This window comes from Mandrillus leucophaeus, unplaced genomic scaffold (genome assembly GCF_000951045.1).
Source record: "Mandrillus leucophaeus isolate KB7577 unplaced genomic scaffold, Mleu.le_1.0 Scaffold388, whole genome shotgun sequence".
Classification (NCBI taxonomy): Eukaryota; Metazoa; Chordata; class Mammalia; order Primates; family Cercopithecidae; genus Mandrillus; species Mandrillus leucophaeus.
Window position 1 is genome coordinate 337598 of NW_012104120.1, and position 21548 is coordinate 359145.

The 21548-nt window shown below is 41.5% G+C and overlaps 1 protein-coding gene across 2 annotated transcripts in view; it reads left to right on the top strand.

The window, feature by feature from the left end:
• The first annotated feature begins 1447 nt into the window (after positions 1 to 1447).
• Positions 1448 to 21548, top strand: part of FAM35A (family with sequence similarity 35, member A) — a 94117-nt gene continuing 74016 nt past the window's right edge. For both annotated transcript variants that reach the window (XM_011990892.1, XM_011990894.1), the window contains exon 1: positions 1448 to 1509. The gene's annotated coding sequence lies outside the window, so the exon portion shown is untranslated. The remainder of the gene's footprint in view (positions 1510 to 21548) is intronic.

The window sequence follows — 21548 nt, forward strand, 5'->3', positions numbered from 1 at the left end:
GGGTATGCGGATGCTGACACGTGGGCAGGAAAGCGAGGCAGAGCCGCCGCCGCGGAAGGCCGGGCTGAGGGCTCGGCGTCACCAGGCAGTGCTGCAGAGAGCTGCGCGGCACCCGGAGTTGGATTATGTGTGGCTGGTGTGAGCTAGAGAGGAGTCAGTCGCCCACAGGCTCTCACCACGCGAGTTTTTCTTGTCCCATTCGGCTGCTCCGCAGTGTGGAGGTCGCATAGTTAACGCACGTCGTGGTTGTGTTGCTCCACAGCACTGACTGTGCTTCACCTTTGCAGACAGAGGCTCCGGGCTGGCGCGGTGGCTCACGCCTTTAGTCCTAGCACTTTGGGAGGTCGAGGCTGGAGGATGACTTAAGCCCAGGAGTCCGAGGCTGCAGTGAGCTACGATCACTTCACCGCACCCCAGCCTGGGCGACAGAGGGAGACCTTATCTCCCTCTGAAATAGTGTAAAATAAGGAAACTAGAAATTCGATAATGCCCCAAGGAAATTCTTTCTCAGGAATATATGTGTTTGTTAAATGGTTCAGTATATGATTTATTTTTTATTTTATTTTATTTATTTATCTGAGACGGAATCTTGCTCTGTCGCCCAGGCGGGAGTGTAGTGGCACCATCTCGGCTCACTGCAGCTTCCGCCTCCATGGGTTCGTTCTAGCGATTCTCCCCACCTCAGCCTCCCAGGTAGCTGGGGTTATAGGCATGCGCCACCACGCCCGGCCAATTTTTGTATTTTTAGTAGAGATGCGGTTTCGCCGTGTTGGCCAGGCTGGTCTCCCAACGCCTGACCTCAAGTGATCCGCCCGCCTCGGCCTCCCAAAGTGCTGGGATTACAGACGTGAGCCTTGCCTCAGTATATGATTTATAAACTTTATGCTATACGAGGGTTCAGTTATGTATTTATACATACTTGGTAGGAAATGCTAAAGTTACGCATTCCTATGGATGTCTTTGGCGCTTTTAAAACTAACGAGGCCGGCACGGTGGCTTACGCCTGTAATCCCAGCTCTTTGGGGGCCAAAGCAGGTTGATTGCCCTGAGCCCAGGAGTTCAAGACCAGCCTGGACTCATCTCTATAAAAAGAAACTAAAAAATAAAGCTCTAATGACAGTCATTAAGACAGGCTGCCAAACGCCACATTACTAGTGTTAGCGGTCTCAGTGTACTTGGGTGGTTTTAAAATGACACCCATTTGATCCGCAGAACGACGGTGCTTCCTGATATGTTCACGTTATTCGTCTTTTAGAATATGGAAGAGAAAGTTCTTAGTTCTCGAAATATTGTGTAAAATATAAAGTGACAACCTGGATCTGTTAAATTACATTCATCTATCTCAGTGTACTCTCACAGTAAAAATTATCTTTTTATACAGGTGGAACTTATATTTTAATTTACTTGCTAAATAAATCATTGCCATTAATTGTACTTGCGCTGCGTTTTTCAGTGAAAAATATACTCTGACCTGAATCCTGAATTTTCATTGATGGTCAAAAGATTAAGGTATCAAATTCCCTTTTTACTAGATGTATTATCGTTTTACTCTCTTACATCACAATCCCCCACTCCTGCAAAAAACCCTTGGAGTTTCAGAATAACATGATTGGCATCAGTAAACATACGGAAATATTTTTCTTTTTGGATTAAATTATTTGGTTATGTTCTGAGGAAAAGGGTTTAAAAGCTTAGTTTTATTGTCTTTGTTTATCTTTATAACCTTAGCCTTCAGAAAAATAAATGTTTCACTTTGCTGCTTCTGTGGCCTGTTCACCTGAATTCAAGAAGGTGGAATTGGGGCTAAGGAGGTGTCTTACACCTGTAGTCTCAGCACTTTGGGAGGCTGAGGCGGACGAATCACTTGAGGTCAGGAGTTCAAGACCAGCCTGGCCAACATGGTGAATCCCCGTCTCTACTAAAAATACAAAAATAAGCCAAGCATAGTGGGGGGGCCTACAAAAATTAGACAGGCGTGGTGGTGGTGGAGCGGTGCTCGTAGTTCCAGCTACTCAGGAGAACCGCTTGAATCAGGCGGAGAGGTTGCAGTGAGCCAAGATCGTGCCGTTGCATTCCAGCCTGGGCAACAGAGAAAAGACTCCATCTCAAAAAAGGAAAGGCAGAATTGAAGAAGCTTTGGAAGAGGTGAGGAATAGAGTTGTGGAAATTACTATTTTTTTTTTTTTTAATTGAGAATCTCCTATGTGTAGGTGCCTTGCAAACTGGCTTCACGAGTACCCTATAAAATAGATGTTTTTATTTTTAAAATCATCATTATGTTTTTGTTTTGTTTTAGACAGTCTTGCTCAATTGCCCATGCTGGAGTACAGCGGTGCAAACTCAGCTCACTGCAGCCTCTGCCTCCCAGGTTCTAGTGATTCTCCTGCCTCAGCCTCCCAAGCAGCCGGGTTTACAGGTACTTGCCACCATGCCCGGCTAATTTTTTTGTATTTTTAATAGAGACGAAGTTCCACCGTGTTGGCCAGGCTGTTCTGAAACTCCTGGCCTCAAGTGATCTGCCCACCTTGGCCTCCGAAAGTGTTGGAATTACAGGTGTTGAGCCACTGCATCTGGTCATTATGTTTTAAAATTACATGCAAGTAAAAAAATGTGAAGAGTAGAAATAGGTTTTTAAAAAGCAGAATGAAATTATCCATTTCTTCCCCCCATTTAGTGAATATTTGCAGTATTTCTTTTCAGACTATAGGTATTATAATTCCTGATTTATTAGAAGCAGCGAGTGGCTGGGGGTGGTGGCTCATACCTGTAATCCCAGCACTTTGGGAGGCCTAGGTGAGCAGATCACCTGAGACTGGGAGTTGGAGACTAGCCTGACCAACATGGAGAAACCTCATCTTTACAAAAAATACAAAATTAGCCTGGTGTGGGGGCGCGTGCCTATAATACCAGCTGCTCGGGAGGCTGAGGCAGGAGAATCGCTTGAACCTGGGAGGCGGAGGTTTCGGTGAGACGAGATTGCGCCATTGCACTCCACCTGGGTAACAAGAGCAAAACCCCATCTAAAAAACAAACAAACAAACAAAAAGAAGCAGGGAGTGAGGCCCACAGAAACCAAACAAGTTGTTGATGATCACCAAGCTTGTAAATAGGCTGAGATTCAAACCTGTGTATCAGACTCCAAAGTTATCCTATTTATACTATTCCAAGAAGTATTTTAAGTATTTGTTCCATTTAGTTAGAAATTATGTACTGTGATATAAAGTCTAATGAGTTTCAACTTTACATTTATGATTACTTTTGTAAAATATACAGATAATTTGCAAAGTAAAGTTTTTTGATTTTTATTTTTTGAGACAGAGTCTCACTATGTCACCCAGGCTGGAGTGCAGTGGCACGATCACAGTTCACCACAGCCTCCACTTCCTGGGCTCAGGCAATCCTCCCACCTCAGCCTCTTGAGTAGATAGGACTATAGGCGCCTGCCGCCACTCCCGGCTAACTTTTGTATTTTTGGTAGACGTGGGGTTTCACCATGTTGTCCAGGCTGGTCTCGAACTCCTGGGCTCAAGCGATAAGCCCGCCTCTGCCTCCCAAAGTGCTGGGATTACAGGTGTGAGCCACCATGCCCAACACAGTGAAGTTTAATTATTCGTAGTAATTTCCCATTCAAATGAAGACCAAAATTCAGCTTGAAGGGAACATTCGATAGCATTCCACTAAGTCAAATGAATTTTCCACCTTTGAGTTTTCCTTAGCTGGTTTAAAATTCCAGGTCTGTTTTTCTTGATTCATAGCATGCTTTTTTTCTCTCTTAAAAATATTTTAGAAGATTGTTAGGATTTAGAAACACATAGCATATAAATTTTTGAGCCATTCATTTTTAAAAATAATTTAATTTGAAAAGGTAAAAATATACTTTCTACTTTCTGTCTCACCAAATCGGTCTATTCTGGACTTTTCCTGTAAAAGGTGTGTGTGACCCTTTGTAACTGTCTTTCACTTGGCATAGTATTTTAAAGGTTTATGCATGTAGCATGTATCATGTACTTCATTTCTTTTTATGGCTAGTTTTTGTTGTATGACTGTACCACATTTTAAAAATCTATTCATTATTGATTGACACTTAGATTATTTCCAGTTTTTGACTATTCTGAATGATGCTGCTGTGAACTTTTGTGTGTGCATATGTTTTCAGTTCTTTTGGGTGCGTTTATACCTAAGAATGGTACTTCCATGTTTAAATTTTTGAGGTACTGCCAAATTGTTTTCCACAGTGGCTACACCATTTTAATTCTTACCAGCAGTGAATGAAAGTTCCAGTTTCTCTATTTCTTCACCAACACTTGTTATGTGTGTTTTTTATTGTAATCATCCTCATGGGTATGAAGTATTTTTTTGCAGTTCCTTGATGACTAATAATATTTAGCATCTTTTCATGTGTTTATGGGCCATTTTTATGTCTTATTTGGAGAAATGTCTATTCAGATCCTTTGCCCATTTTTAAGTCGGGTTGTCTTTTATTGAATTGTAAGAGTTTTTTTAATATGTTCTAGATATAAGTTCCTTACCAGATATATCATTTGAAAATGTTTTCTTTCATTTTTTAGGTTATATTTTCCCATTTTTCTTAGTGACTTTGAAGCACAAGTTTTAAATTTTGACGAAGTCCAATTTATAAATGTTTTCTTTTAATACTTATGCTTTTGGTATCATATGTAAGAAATCATTGTCTAATTGGAGGTCATGAAGATTTACGCCTTTGTTTTCTTCTAAGAGTTTCATAGTTTTTGCTTTTACATTTAGGTTTTTATCCACTTTGTGTTACTTTTTGTACATAATGTGAGAAAAGGATCCAATTTCATTCTTTTGCACGTGGCTATCCAGTTTATTTGTTCAAAAGACTTTCTTTCCCATTGAATTGTCTTCACACTCTATGAAAAATAAATTGACCTACATGTGAAAGTTTATATTTGGATGCCAGTTCAGTTCATCCATATGTCTATCCTTATACCGGTACTACCTTGTCTTGATTACTTTAGCTTTTTTTTTGTTTGAAATGGGATCTCACTCTGTTGCCCAGGCTGGAGTGCAATGGCACGATCTTGACTCACCGCAACCTCTGCCTTCCAGGTTCAAGCAATTCTCCTGCCTCAGCCCCCTGAGTAGCTGGGATTACAGGCGCGTGCCACTACGCCCGGCTAATTTTTGTATTTTCAGTAGAGATGGGGTTTTACCATGTTAGTCAGGCTGATCTTGAACTCCTGACCTCAGGTGATCTGCCCTCCTCGGCCTCCCAAAGTGCTGGGATTACAGGCATGAGCCACTGTGCCGGGCCGATTACTCTAGCTTTGTAGTAAATTTTGAAATTGGGAAATAAGAGTCTTCCAACTTTTTTTTCCCCCAAGATTGGTTATTCTATGTCCATATGAATTAGTGTCATGATATTAATTTCTGCACAGAAGTCAGCTGGAATTTTGAGGGGGATTATGTTGAATCTATAACTTGAGAATTAGTGCCATTTTAACAATATTACATCTTCTGATTCATTAACATGGGGTATCTTTCTGTATATGTAGGTCTTTTAAAACTTCTCTCAGGAATGTTTTATCACTGTCAGAGGATAAGTTTTGCATTTCTTAAAACCGAGTAAGCTAAGTTAGCAATTCCCAAAAATTATATGAGATGGTAACTTCCAAATTTCTGTAGCATAAGAAGATTATTTCCTTAATGGCAAGCATATTCTAGCCCCAGAATAATTTAGAATCAAGTACAGAATTTAAGAGAATCAAGGCTATAGCAGTAATACTTTGAGTCTATATACTTGTGTGTATTTGGCTTAAATGTTTTAGGAGAATTGGCCTTTAAAAATTTAAGATATTTGTTGTTTCAAAATAAAATGCGTAATCAACTAATAAAAAACAAGTTTTGTACTTTTTGTTGAATTTATTACTAAGTATTCTTTTTGATGCTATTGTAAAAAGAAATATTTATTTATTAAGAGATAGGGTCTTACTGTGTGGCCCAGGATGGCCTTGAACTCCTGGGCTTAAGACATGCTCTTGCCGCAGCCTCCTGAGTAACTGAGATTACAGGTGTGCACCACCACGCCTGGCTCAGAATGGTTTTCTTAACTTCATTTTCAGATTGTTCACCATGAGTATATAGAAATACAATAGTTTAAGCTGGGCATGGTGGCTCATGCCTGTAATCCTAGCACTTAGGAGGCTGAGGTTGGTGGATCACTTGAGGCCAGGAGTTTTAGATCAGCCTGGCCATCACAGAGAAACCCTGTCTTTACCAAAGTCACAACAAATTAATTAGCTGGGTGTGGTGCTGCATGCTTGCAATCCCAGCTACTGGGAAGGCTGAGGCACGAGAATTACCTGAACCCAGGAGGTGAAGGTTGTAGTGAACCCAGATCGTTCCACTGCACTCCAGCCTGGGCGACAGAATGATTTTTGTATGCTTCAACTTTGCTGGACCACTTGGGCCCAGGAGTAAAAAAAAGAAAAGAAAAGAAAACAAAATTATCACAATTATTAAATTCTTTCTAAGCCCAAACTTGAAACTTATACATAAATAGGTAAAGTAGTCCCGAGACCAAAAGATTTGAGAACTGTTCTTTGTAATAGGTTATCTATTTTCCTCTTAGAAAAACCTTTTCCTAATGAATGTCAGTTAATCTGCATGGCTGGTTTGGGTAGGTCTTCATTTTCTTGCATTGCTGAGTAACAGTCAACAAAGGTTTATCAACTCTTGTTTAAGGATTCCTTTCATGTTGTGAGTAAACATGAAAAATGTAGGATCTAATCCTTTTAAGCTATCATGCAAGAAACATATGAGGTCTCTTAAAAATTAACTGTGCTGGCCGGGCGTGGTGGTTCACGCTTGTAATCCTAGCACTTTGGGAGGCCAAGGCAGGTGGATCACCTGAGGTCAGGAGTTTAAGACCAGCCTGGCCAACATGGTGAAACCCTATCTCTACAAAAATACAGAAATTAGCCGAGCATGATGGCGGGTGCCTGTAATCCCAGCTACTCAGGAGGTTGAGGCAGGAGAATCGCTTGAACCCAGGAGGCGGAGGTTGCAGTGAGCTGAGATGGCGCCACTGCATTCTAGCTTGGGTGACAAGAACAAGATTCTGTCTCAAAAAAAAAAAAAATTAACTGTGCTTATAAATGGGAGCTAAATTAGGAAAAAAATGAAAAGTAAAAAGAAAATCAAAATTTAAAAATCAAAAGATATATTAACAAATTAACTGTACTAAGGTAGGATTCTTTTTTTTTTTGCAAGACAGAGTCTTGCTCCGTCGCCCAGGCTGGAGAGGAGTGGCACAATCTAGGCTCACTGCAACCTCCACTTCCCAGGTTCAAGCGATTCTCCTGCCTCAGCTTCCCAAGTAGCTGGGATTACAGGTGCCTGCCACCACGCCCAGCTCATTTTTGTACTTTTAGTAGAGATGGGGTTTCACCATGTTGGCCAGGCTGGTCTTGAACTCCTGACCTTGTGATTCGCCTGCCTCAGCCTCCCAGTGTCGGGATTACAGGTGTGAGCCACCGCACCCGGCCACTAAGATAGGATTCTGATCTCACCTGTATGTTATTTATTATGCCTCTCTTTATCTTCATTTTAAAATAGAGATTGGGTTTTTGTTTTCTTTATGTATAAAGAATGGCACATTCAGTTATTCATCATTCAAGATGCCTTGTCATTCAGCTCTGTTTAATGATGTGGACCACCCTCCAGAAAAAAAATCTTTATCCTTTCTTGAGCATTTTGTTTTTGAAACTTTTAGATCAATTGTAATTTCAGTACAATTGGTGTTAGAGGATAAGAAGAAAGGAAGTGTAAGGTAAAAATTGGGTCACATCTGTAATGCTGTTAAAAACAGACATAACTGAAAAATACACCAGAGAAGCAAAAAGTACCTTCTCCTTGACCATTCTAGAGGTGTTGCAGAAGAAACAGACTTTATGGGTGAAGCATATATGTGAGTATAATTACGTTGCGCTTGCTTCTTAATGAAAGACATGTCAGTGAAGGACTAGGCACAAGGTAGAGATGCTGATAATGTTGACTCAACTCAGAAAATTGGACCTGAAGTAAGCAGATAGAGATTCCTTAGGATGCTTTGACCCTCAAGTAGCAATATCCAAATAAAAATGGCTTAAAGGAAAGCCATAAACCAAGATAACATTATCTAACAAGAAGCCTGAAGGCAGGGCTTTTCCATTGTCAGTCCAAGGGCTCAATGATACCATCAGATACCTACTCTGCTCTTCTCTCTGTTACAGTTCAGCAAGTTTGTGATATCTTTCGTAAGGGTTGTAAGATGGCTTTAGCAGTTCCAGGGGTCATATGCAGCCATAACTAAGTTCTTGGGTGAAATAGCAGTTTCCTCCTGTGCATATCCCCGTATTAGTGAAGAAACCTTTTCTAAAGGCCTGCCAACTACCTTCAACTCTCTTAGACCCCAGTAGCTAGGATTGGGTTGGTTACATGCCACGCCCTGGCTGTAAGGGAGGCTGCAAGGAAGCCTTACTGGTACTTTGGCCTCTGAAGTACAGGCAGGCTGTGCCAGCCAGGAAGAAAGGTAGAAAAGGAATAATTGGGTTTTTTCATTTGTTTGTTTGTTTTGAGACGGAGTCTTGCTCTTGTTGCCCAGGCTGGAATGCAATGGTGGGATCTCGGCTCACTGGAACGTCTGCTTGCTGGGTTCAAGCGATTCTCCTGCCTCAGCCTCCCCAGTACCTGGGATTACAGGCACCCGCCACCACGGCCGACTAATTTTTTGTGTTTTTAGTAGAGATGGGGTTTCACCATGTTGACCAGGCTGGTCTTGAACTCCTGACCTCAGGCGATTCACCTGCCTCGGCCTCCCAAAATGTTGGGATTATAGGCGTGAGCCACTGTTCCTGGCCAGAAGGAATAATTGTTAGACAACTCACAGTGTCTGCCATATTTGCCACAGAAATTAACTGACTTGCTCTCTGCTGTCTTACTGTGATAATATATTTTTTTAATGCAGTTTATAGGAGGGGAGAACATTCTTAAATATGGCACTGGGAATTATGTTATTTGCAGTTTTATACTGTATACAGTAAACAGTCTTCAAATTCTAGTTCTTCTTGAGATCTTAAAAAATGATAACATTTTAAAAATTATGCCTTTTATTTTTTGAACAGCTTTTTACTATTGACAGCTTGTAAGGAAATCGTTTTCATGTTGTCGTGTTTACTCTCTTATCTAGACAGGAAGACAGAACAGAAATCCATCCTCAACTTCTGGGGAAAATCTGAGGATTATAATGAAATATCAGGTGCTTAAATGATTTCAACAGACTTTTGGATGAAGTTGCCATTAGCAACTTGTTATCATCAATGTAACACACATAGGCAAGTGGATTAAAATAAGAGGGCTAAACTGACCTTTATGTTGAAATTAGAAGTTTCGTTGTCCTATAGGCAGAAATGACAGTTTCATTGGATTCTCTGTTATAGTAATATATCATCAGAAGGATAGCTTGGGATGAGACTATTTTGAAGTTACATGGGGTGGATATTCAAAGTGCCCTTTACGTAGTTACTGTCCTCCACAGTTTCCCCATTAAATATGGAATCCTTGTGATTGCATTCTTGGAGGGCCATCGAAAACCAGTGAAGCACAGAGAGACAATTTTTTTTCTATGATGTCAATCTAAAGTAGTAATTGACAAAAAAAAAGAGAGAGATTTTAAATGTAGGATAAAGGCCGGGTGCAGTGGCTCATGCCTGTATTCCCAGCACTTTGGGAGGCTGAGGCAGGTGGATCACCAGAGGTCAGAAGTTCAAGACCAGTCTGGCCAAGATGGTGAAACCCCATCTCTACTAAAAGTACAAAAACTTAACTGGGCATGGTAGCGTGCCCTTGTAATCCCAGCTACTGGGGACGCTGAGGCAGGAGAATTGCTTGAACCTGGGAGGCAGAGGTTGCAGTGAGCCGAGATCTTGCAACTGCACTCCAGCCTGGGCAACAAGAGGGAAACTCCATCTCAAAAAAAAAAAAAAGAGAAAAAAGAAAAAAAGAAAATAATATGGTACTGTGCTATGGGATAACAGGGAATACCTACTTTATATTGGGTGTTCAGAGAAGGCCTTGAAAAGAAGAAACATTTAAACTGAAATTAAAGGCTGAGTTGAAGCAACCTATTAAAGAGCTATGGGAAAGGCATCCTAAGTGAAGGAAATGGTGTGTGGAAAAACTGTGATACAGAAAAGACCTTGACGTTTTAGGAATGGACAGAATCCAGTGTGACTGTGGTTGTCCTAGTGGAGAATGTTGTGATTTTGGACAGGTGGATAAGCGTCAGATCACATAGGCAAGTGCTTTACATTTTACCTTTTGTGCAGTGGAAAACCCAATTGGAAGTATAGTAGGCATAAATTGTGTAGACTATATACTTAAATATACAAAGATGTAGTTTTCTTTTCTTTTTTTTTTTTTGGAGGCAGTCTCACTCTGTCACCAAGCTGGAGTGCAGTGGTGCAATCTCGGTCACTGAAACCTCTGCCTCCTGGGTTCAAGCAATTCTCATGCCTCAACCTTCCAAGTAGCTGGAATTGCAGGTGCATGTCATCACACCTGGCTAATTTTTGTTTTTTGCTTTTTTGATATGGAGTTTCGCTCTTGTTGTCCAGAGTGCAATGGTGCGATCTCGGCTCACCACAACCTTCGCCCCCCAGGTTCAAGCCATTCTTCTGCCTCAGCCTCCCGAGTAGCTGGGATTACAGGCATGCGTCACCACACCAGGCTAATTTTGTGTTTTTAGTAGAGGCGAGGTTTCTCCATGTTGGTCAGGCTGGTCTCGAACTCCCGACCTCAGGTGATCCGCCCGCCTTGGCCTCCCAAAGTGCTAGGATTACAGGCGCGAGCCACTGCGTTCGGCCTGATTTTTGTATTTTTTAGTGGAGATGGGATTTTGCTATGTTGGCCAGGCTGGTCTCGAACCCCTAACCTCAAGTGATCCACTGCCCCTTGGCCTCCCAAAGTGCTGGGATTACAGGCGCGAGCCACCGTGCCCGGCCTAGAGATGAGGTCTTACTATGTTGCTCAGGCTGGTCTCCAACTCCTGGGCTCAAGTGACCCTCCCCCCCTGACCTCTTAAAGTACTGGGATAACAGGTGTGAGCCATTGTGCTTGGCCAACTTTATTTCTAAATAACTAAAATTTCCTTAGCTCTGTTTCTACTAGTCAATAGAGAACAATCCTGCTAAACAATCTTGCCACTTTAGGATAAAAAGTCAGTAGCTTCTGGTTTAACTAAATTAATTGCATGTTAATCTAAACCCTTCTAAATACTTTGTCCTTTGGATAAATATTCAGTTTCCTCACATAGCCCACCCCTTCCCTTTTTTTTTCCTATGGTAGATGGTATCGGTAGAGAAATCTTATAATTTTTCCTGGCATTAAGGGAGAGTCATATTATCTTTGTGCCATCCTCTGTCCTTCTGAGCCATTGCGAATGACTGGCTTGGTCTTGAATGGGATTGTCTGCTTCCGCCACTTCTGAGGATGATGTCCCTGCTACTATTGTAGCCTCTGGGGAACACATCTGTGCATGCTGGGTCCTCCTTAATCCCAGGCTCTTTGGGTTATACTGGCCCAATGGAGAGTGCTGATGTGCTTGGGACTCTTATAAAGCAGCTTTTCAGGAATATAGTTTGGGCATGTCATTGGCTATTATGCCTTTAGCAAGGCATGATATTGTATTAGGTGCAAGGTTTTGCTAAATGGCTACAGTCCCTGGACCATAACTTGGGAAAGGGAAAGACAATTATTTCCCATTCTGGGTCTCTCCCCACAAACACTGGAGATTTTTCTTACCCTTCCACAAATAAGTTTTTTTTTTTTTTTTTTTTGAGACAGTTTCATTCTTGTTGCTCAGGCTGGAGTGCAATGACTCGATCTTGGCTTACTGCAGCTTCTGCCTCCTAGATTCAAGCGATTCTCCTGCCTCAACCTCCCGAGTAGCTAGGATTACAGGCGCTTCTACTGTGCCTGGCTAATTTTTTGTATTTTGGTAGAGACAGGGTTTTGCCATGTTGCCAGGCTGGTCTCGAACTCCTGGCCTAAGGTGATCCACCCTCCCCAGCCTCCCCAAGTGCTGGGATTATAGGCATGAGCCACCTCACCTGGCCTCTCAAATAAGATTTAGCTCCAGATAGGACAGGAGGTAAAAATTCTGAATTTACATCCACTCTTTCTTTTAACTTTTTTTTTCTTTGAACTCTTCCCCCAAGTTTTTATGTCATCTTGATCAGTGTGAGAGAACTGTACTTATGTCATCACCTGCCTTTCCTCTGTGCTGAAGTTTACACAACAAACTGTACCATGAAAGTTTTCTTGGTTTGGTTGGTGATAGTTAAAATCACAGTTTTAGAGTTTGAAAAGCTGTCTTGGCCGGGTGCAGTGGTATGGTTCTGAGGGTTAATTTTTATATACACACATATAAACACACACACACATATTTGAGTTCAAAATGTATGTTACTACATTTTACAAAGGAATAAGTAATTTCAGAGATTCCATATCAATATTAAATCCTGGCTGGGTGCAGAGGCTCATGCCTATAATCCTAGCACTTTGGGAGGCTGGCACAGTTAAGATGACTTGAGCCCAGAAGTTAGAGACCAGCCTAGGCAACGTAGTGAGACCCTGTCTCTACAAAAATACAAAAATTAGCTGAGCATGGTGACACACGCCTGTAGTCCCAGCTACTCAGGAGGCTGAGGTGGGAGGATCACATGAGCCCAGGAGGTTGAGACTACATACGATTCTACCACTGCACTCCAGCCTGGGCAACAAGAGAGAGACCCTGTCCCTCAAAAAGAAAGAAAGAAAGAAAGAAAAAATAAATAAGAAGCTCTCTTTTGGCCAGGCACAATGGCTCATGCCTGTAATCCCAGCACCTTGGGAGGCTGAGGCGGGCGGATCACAAGGTCAGGAGTTCAAGACCAGCCTGGCCAACAGGGAAACCCCATCTCTACTCAAAATACAAAAAATTAGCTGGAAGTGGTGGCAGGTGTCTGTAACACCAGCTACTCGGGAGGCTGAGGCAGGAGAATCACTTGAACCCGGGAGATGGAGGTTGCAGTGAGCTGAGATCGTGCCATTGCACCCCAGCCTGGGTGAAAAAAGGCTCTCTTTTCTCTTAAGCCTCTAGATCTTATAATTGAAATTCTTAGCTTTCAAGAATTATGATTTTAATGGATCAAAGACCTAAATATAAGAACTGAAACTATAAAATACTTAGAAGAAAATACAGGTTTAAATATTTATGAACTTGGATTACGCAGGTTTCTTAAATATGACTCCAAAGGTGCAAAAGAACAAATAGATAAATTGGACTTTATTAAAACTAATTTTTTTTTTTTTTGTGAGATGGAGTCTTGCTCTGTTGCCCAGACTGGAGTCAGTGGCGCCATCCTGGCTCGCTGCAACCTCCGCTTCCCGGCTTCAAGCGATTCTCCTGCCTCAGCCTCCTGAGTAGCTGGGACTACAGGCATGCGCCACCACGCCTGGCTAATTTTTGTATTATTAGAAGAGACAGGGTTTCACCATATTGGCCATGCTGGTCTCGAACTCCTGACCGTGTGATCTGCCCACCTTGGCCTCCCAAAGTGCTGGGATTACAGGCGTGAGCCACCACGCCTGGCCCTTAAAATTAAAATTTTTTTTTTAAGTTTTTATTTTTTTGAGACAGGGTCTCACCATGTTGCCCAGGCTGGAGTACAGTGGTGCCATCATGGCTCACTGTAGTTTCAACCTCCCTAGACTCAATCTGTCCTCCCACCTCAACCTTCTGAGTAGCTGGGACTACAGGCATGTGCCACCACATCCCACTAAGTTTTGTAATTTTTGTATTATAGAAATGGGGGCCAGGCACAGTGCTCACTCCTGTAATCCCAACACTTTGGGAGACTGAGGTAGACGGATCACTTGAGGTCAGGAGATCAAGACCATCCTGGCTAACACAGTGAAACCCCGTCTCTACTGAAAATACAAAAAAATTAGCTGAGTGTGGTGGCGGGCCCCTGTAGTCCCAGCTACTTGGGAGGCTGAGGCAGGAGAATGGTGTGAACCCCGGAGGCAGCGGTTGCAGTGAGTGGAGATTGTACCACTGCACTCCAGCCTGGGTGAGAGAGCGAGACTCCGTCTCAAAAAAAAAAAAAAAAAAAAGGACAAAGAATTTGAAGAGAGATTTCTCCAAAGAAAATGTGTGGATGGCCAGTTAACACATGAAAGGGTGTTCAACATCATTATTCATTAGGGAGATGCAAATAAAAATCACAGTGAGGCCAGGTGTGGTGGCTCATTGCCTATAATCCCAGCACTTTGAGAGGCTGAGGCAGGAAGATCACTTGAACCCAGAAGTTAGAGACCAGCCTGGGCAACATAGGGAGATAGGCGTGGTGGTTCATGCCTGTAGTTCCAGCTATTCGAGAAGCTGTGGTGGGAGGATCTGCTTGAGCCTGTGTCGTTGAGGCTACAGTGAGCCGTGATGGTGCCACTCCAACCTGGGCAACAGAGCAAGACCCTATCTCTTAAATAATAATGATAATAATAATAATAATAGAGATACCAATTCACACTCACTAGAATGACTGTAATAACTTTAAAAATCTCAAAAAAACAAAACAAAACAAAACACACACACACAAAACAAAATCCCAACAACTGTTGATGAGGATGTGGAGAAATGGGAACCATTATAGGGTTCCTTACTGATAGGAATGTAAAATGGTACAGATGCTATGGGAAATAGTCTGGCAGTTCCTCAAAAAGTTAAATGTACAGTTGCCATATGACACAGCAGTTCCATTCCTAGGTCATCCCAAGAGAAATGACAACATATATCCATGCAAATACTTGTACATGAGTGTTAATAGCAACAATATTCATAATTGTAAAAGAGTGGTAACAATCTAAATGTAGATCAGCTGATAAATGGATAAACAATATGTGGTCTGGCCGGGCGTGGTGGCTCACACCTGTAATCCTAGCACTTTGGGAGGCTGAGGCAGGTGGATCACCTGAGGTCGGAAGTTCAAGACCAGCCTGACCAACATGGAGAAACCCCATCGCTACTAAAAATACAAAATTAACTGAACATGGTGGCGTATGCCTGTAATTCCAGCTACTTGGGAGGCTGAGGCAGGAGAATTGCTTGTACCGGGGAGGCAGAGGTTGGGGGAGCTGAGATCACGTCATTGCACTCCAGCCTGGGCAACAAGAGCAAAACTTTTGTCTCAAAAAAACAAAACAAAAACAAAAACCAATATGTGGTCCATCCATATAATGGAGTATTATTCAGTCATAAAAAGGAATGAAGTACAAATTCATGCTGCAACATGGATAAACCTTAAAAACATGATGCTGAGTGAAAGAAGTCACAAAAGATCGCATATTGTATGATCCCACTTATATGAAATGTTCAGAACAGGAAATCCATAGAGATAGAAAAGAGATAAATGGTTTCTAGGAGATGGGGAGGGAGGCAATTAGGAGTGACTGTTAATAGATATGGGGTTCCTTTTAGGTAATAGAAATGTTCTGGAATTAGTGTAGATGGTTGCAAATGTGAATACACTAAAAACTACTGAATTGTATACGTTGAAATGGTAAATTGTATGCTATGTGAATTTTATCTCAATTTAAAAAAAATTATAGGCCAAGTGCAGTGACTCAAGCCTGTAATCTCAGGCTTTGGGAGGCCGAGGCGGGCAGATCACTTGAGGCCAGGAGTTCGAGACCAGCCTGGCCAACATGGCAAAAACCCGTCTCTACTAAAAAAACAAAAATTGGCTGGATGTGGTGGTACATGCCTGTGATCCCAGCTACCGGGGAGGCTGAGGCACAAGAATTATTTGAATCCAGGAGGTGGAGCTTGCAGTGAGCCAAAATCACATCACTGCCCTCCAGCCTGGTCAACAGAACGAGACTGTCTCGGAAAAAAAAAGATAAATTATGGTATTTACTTTGGAATTAAATAATTAGTAACCTTTAGTAAGGTTTAGTAAAGGTTTAGTAACCTTTAGTTAACCCAGTTAACTTCTGTGTCTTATATTTGTCTTTGTACTGAAGTAGTTGAATGCCACTGACCCATAGAATGAGTTGCCAGAGAACTGGGGCAACATTCTCTTTGTGGGAAAGAGAATACTCTGTTATTACCTTAAAATTAGTTTCCCTCCGAGTATGAAACATATCAATTGAAGGGCTTTAAATAGTGAGTGATGTGTTTCAATTTATAGTTATATTATATTTACACTTGATCTTAGCCAAAAGGCTGAGAAGCGATTTTATATTATATTTATAAAGATCCCTTTAGCTTTCTTCTGGAGACTGGATTGGTAGGGACAAGGTGACATTGGTGAACTTGGTTAGAAAACCAGTCAAGCCCGTGTGCAATGGCTCACGCCTATAATCCCAGCACTTTAGTAACTACTGGAGTTATTAAAGCCAGAAACAAAGAGCCATACATGACTACTTACCTCTTCTCACCTCTCATATCAAACTGTCTCCACAATATATTATGTCTATTCAATTATCTTCAGCTCACTACCATGTCATAATATAGCTATTGTTATTTCTTCCCTAGAGTACTGACTGGTTTTTTTGTTTGCTTTTTTTTTTTGAGACGGAGTCTCGCTCTGTCACCCAGGCTGGAGTGCAGTGGTACGATCTTGGCTCACTGCAACCTCCGCCTCTGGGGTCAAGTGATTCTCCTGCCTCAGCCTCCAGAGTAGCTGGTATTATAGGCATGGGCCACCATGCCTGGCTAATTTTTGTATTTTTAGTAGAGACGGGGGTTTCACCATGCTGGCCAGGCTGGTCTTGAACTCCTGACCTCAGGGGATCCGCCTGCCTGCCTCAGCCTCCCAAAGTGTTTGGATTACAGGCGTGAGCCACTGCGTCTGGCATAAGTCATATTTAAAACAACGGGAATGGGTAGGAACACCTAGGGATAGAGTGTGGGAAATAGAATAGGGCCCAGAATACAGCTATGCCAAATTTCACATGTACAGGTTAGATAGTGGAGGATAAGGAGTGGGTCAGTTCTGTTGAGAATGCCCTGAAAGTTTGAATAATGATAAGCACGTCCATTTTAACATAATGAGGTAGTGGTGACATTGTAAAAGGAGTTTCATTGTAGTGGTAGTCAAATTGTCATGGGTTAAAACGTGAATTGGGTATGAGGAAGTGGAATATACAAAGATAGTTTTCTGAAAGTTTTACTTGGAAGAGGACAAAAAATTGAGACTAGTTAGTTTGAGGAGGATGAAAGGTCAAGAATTCTAAGCTAGTGATACAAATTTCGTCAACATCGATGAATAGGTAATATAAACACATTAATCCTGGGATGGATGTGAGAAGAGCAAAGAAAGGAGCCCTGGGGAAATATCAGCTCTAAAGGCTGAGTAGAGAAGGAACCAGTGATCTGAGAGTTAGAAGGAGGAGTAGGAATTATCATAGAAACTTTAAGCTTCTTGAGGGCTTGTGACTGTGTGTGTCATGTTCATCATTTTATCTGAAGTTCTTATCAACCAAGTAGCTTTCAGTAAATATTTATTAAACGAAGACATAAATTTTAAGAGCCATCTGCAATGTCAAATGTAACCCACAGTTGAATGAATATGAGGACAGGGAAGTGTCCCTTGACTTTGGTGTTAAGCAGCTGATTGCCACCTTCTGTAGAACAGCTTCAGTGGAGCCTCCATGATAGAGATAAATGCCAGGTTGCTGAGGACTAAGCATGGAAAGTTGTTGAGAGTGGACAGTAAGTACAGATATTCTTTTCAGAAAGCTTTGCTCTTTTTGAAGCTTCGCTCATAGAAATGAGACAGTAGGTAGGGGGGCAGGCTGTGTCTGGGTGAGAGAGACTTCAGCATGTTTATATGCTAAATGGAAAAAGGAAGAAGGAAGGGAGAAGTTGAAGATGTAGAAGAAAGGAGGTGTGTGTGATTGATTATACATTGTCTTTGAGGTTAGAGGGAATGGAGTGAAGATACTGGGTTGCAGTACAAATGAGAATACAGTTTCCACTGAAGTAGGAATATAGGAACAATGGATGATGCAGATGGGGAAATGTTTGGTTGGCAAGTGAGAATTTGGGATATCAACACTTTTTTCAGTGAAATGGGGATAAGGTCATCCACTGAGATTATAGTGGGGAGATGATGATTGTAGGGGACTGTTTGAGGAGAAAAGGAGAATTTCAAGAAAGCCTCTGAGGGAAGTGAGAGGGCAAGCTGAGTGGGAATACTTAGAAAAAATGGAATCATGGGTTTTTCACGGCTGTCATATATATATTTGTATGAATGATTTCCTTCTTCTCTCAGGGCTCAGTAGCCTGGGTGAGGACACAATTGAACAGTTGGATTGATCTTGGCCTGGGTTTTATGTGTCAGGGTGACAGGGTAAGGAGGCAAGAGATTTCAGTAGTGAGAGTGTTTGAAGTGGTGGGCCATTGAGTCTAGACTGAATAGGGAACAAATGAAACCAGAAGGTGGCTGCTGGGAAATAAAGTGGTTGGTGTTCAAGACTGGATAGTGGAATTGAAGATTGAACGGGAGGAGCAGTTGCTGGTTATGACAGAATACAGGATTCAGCTATGGCGTGGGTTTATGAAGTAGAGACAACGTTCCCAAGTCTTTAGTGAACATCAGAGAGTGTCATCTATTAGAACTTTAGCTCCAGTCGGGCAAAGTGGCTCATGCCTGTAATCCCAGCACTTTGGGAGGTCGAGGTGGGCGGATTACCTGAGGTCAAGAGTTTGAGACCAGCCTGACCAACATTGAGAAACCCAGTCTCTCTTAAAAATACAAAATTAGCTGGGCGTGGTGGCGCTTGCCTGTAATCCCTGCTACTTGGGAGGCTGAGGCAGGAGAATCACTTGAACCTGGGAGGTGGAAGGTTTCGGTGAGCTGAGATTGCGCCTTTGCACTCCAGCCTGGGCAACAACAGTGAAACTCCATCTCAAAAAAAAAAAAAAAAGAAAAAAAAAGAAAGAACTTTATCTCAAAGGCAGGTGGTAGCAGATAAGAGGTAGGGAAAATTTGGTGAAGAAAAATTCAATTTTTAAAAACGTTTTAGGCTGGGCATGGTGGCTCATGCCTATAATCCCAGAACTTTGCGAGGCCGAGATGGGCAGATGGCTTGAGCCCAGGAGTTTGAAACCAGCCTGGGCAACCTGGCAAAACCTTGTTTCTACAAAAAATTAGTCAGGTATGGTGGCTTGCACCTGTAGTCCCAGCTACTTGAAAGGCTGAGGTGGGAGGATCGCTTGAGCCCAGGAAGTTGAGGCTGCAATGAGCTGTGATTGTGCCATTGCACTCCAACCTGGGCAACAGAGGGAGACCCTGTCACAAAAAACCCAAAAAAACAAAAAACAACATTTTATTTTGGTGATGGAATTCTCTATTGTTTTGAAGAGTTTTGTTTGTTTTAAAGATATTAACCAGTTTTCTCGAGGGATATTCTATGAAAAAGTGGGTTCCATTACCCAGTAAGTTTGAGAAACTGCAAACTCTATCCCCTTGGTAATTCACAATGAACATCAACTTAGATTAATACAGGCTCTGGGAAATGATGTTACTATTAATGATTTAACATTTATTGAGCACTGTCTAAGGCTCTGTTCTAAGGCTCCCACATGCATTACTGTTTCCAGTCTCTACAGCAACTCTGTCTCATTTAAGTCACATGGCTAAGCTAGAATGGAAGAGCTGGGATTCAAACCCAGAAAGACTTGCCCCACAGGGCTCTCAAGCCTATAACCAGTATGGAAACAGGCTTAACATTAAATCCGGCATTTCCCCTTCTTGTTTGGTTATGGAATCTTATTATCTTTTAGTATTTATAGAGAGATTAGTCAGTTGTCCACGGCATGGACCCTGGGAAGTGTTGCCTGAGTCAGTTTACACTGGTGACTGCAGTCTTTTAAATAACATTGTTTTAGACTATAACTAGTTTTTTCTAACTTGGTTCTCTGTTGATAATACTTAAATGTTATATTTATTTTTCTGTTTGAGAGCCTTGTATTTTGACTTCAAGGCATTTTATATTCCCTTTCACAATGACCTTCCCAGGAATCAAAGATATTGTCACCACCACACATTACATTTGAGGTACTAAAACAGTTTGTAATCCAAATAGCTATTTCACTTTCCTTTCTCCGGTCTAAGATTATCTTGTTGTAATTTGTTTTGTAAATTTAGAGACAGAGTCTTGCTATGTTGTCCAGGCCAGTCTCAAACTCCTGAGTAGCTGAAAATATAGGCATGTCACCTCAACCAGTTTGTTGTAAAATTTTAATGTTTAGAGATCTTGGAGATCATCCATCTTTTATTTTTAACATTATTTATTTAGTTTTGCAGGTAAAGAAAATGACAGCTGTGTAGTGCTGTGGAAATTATAGTAATTCATATCCAAGCTTGAATGTCAGCTCCGCCTCTTTACTATAGCTGTGGCCTTAGAAAAGCTACTTCATTTCTTGGAACTTGTTTCTTCCTCTAAAAAGATGAGGATAATATCTTGCAGGGTGGCTATGAAAATTAAATAAGACAGTTCATACAGTATCTGGCACGTGGAAAGTTCTCAATGTTGATTACCCATTTTTTTCCACTTAAGGAAATAGTCTCAATCCTATACCATGAATGAATTATGAAGATAGTTGGAGAGGAAACAACACTTTTAAATGTGAACTGTCTCAGTCTTGTGCTGACATCAGCTGCATTTCTGGTAAAGTGATGATGTCATGATACAGGTTGTATTAAGAGTTAAAACCAGTTTCCTTCTGGCTTTCCAACTGAATAATAAGCAAAACCTGCCTGGGCAAACATAGACCTATTTATTGGCTCACTTATTATTAATGTTAAACTAGATTTGGTGCTGACATCTCCTGTTCTTGTTTTAAAATTTCACTGTTGTCATTTAAAATCTGACAGACCTTCAGAAGCTTCATAGATTGCTTAATGGTTTAAATCATCTCTAGAACATGGGAAGTATCTTTTCCAAAGTGGTTTTCTCCATCTGTCAGTATGTTCAAAATCATGTATATAGGACAGAATTGCTTATATTTTCACATTTACTACTGGATGCCTGTTTGGTTTTCATAGCAATCAACTTTTGGAGTTTATGGGCAGCACCGAACGTATATATGTAACCTAAGCATGGATAATTATTTAAAATAAGATTATTGAAAGAAAAATCTATAGGAATTTTTCAGTTTCACAACAACTCCCTAAGCGAAGAAAAAATAGGTTGTTTTGAGCTGTATGTGATGGGATTTCTAATATTCTACTCAAAATGCCCTCTAGTAAGCACTAGTAATATGTATTAATGAGCTGAATTTGATTTCCAATTCCAACTCTGTCACTTGCAACTTCTGTAACCTTGAAGGCTTCTCTACGTTTCAGTTTCTTCATATGTAAAAGAGATTACCAATATTTCCCTCCCAAGGTTGCTGTAACAGTGAAGTGTCAAGGTTTTTAATATAGCCAGCACAGTCTGTGGCACATAGTAGGCACATAACCATTGCTTGTTTCTTC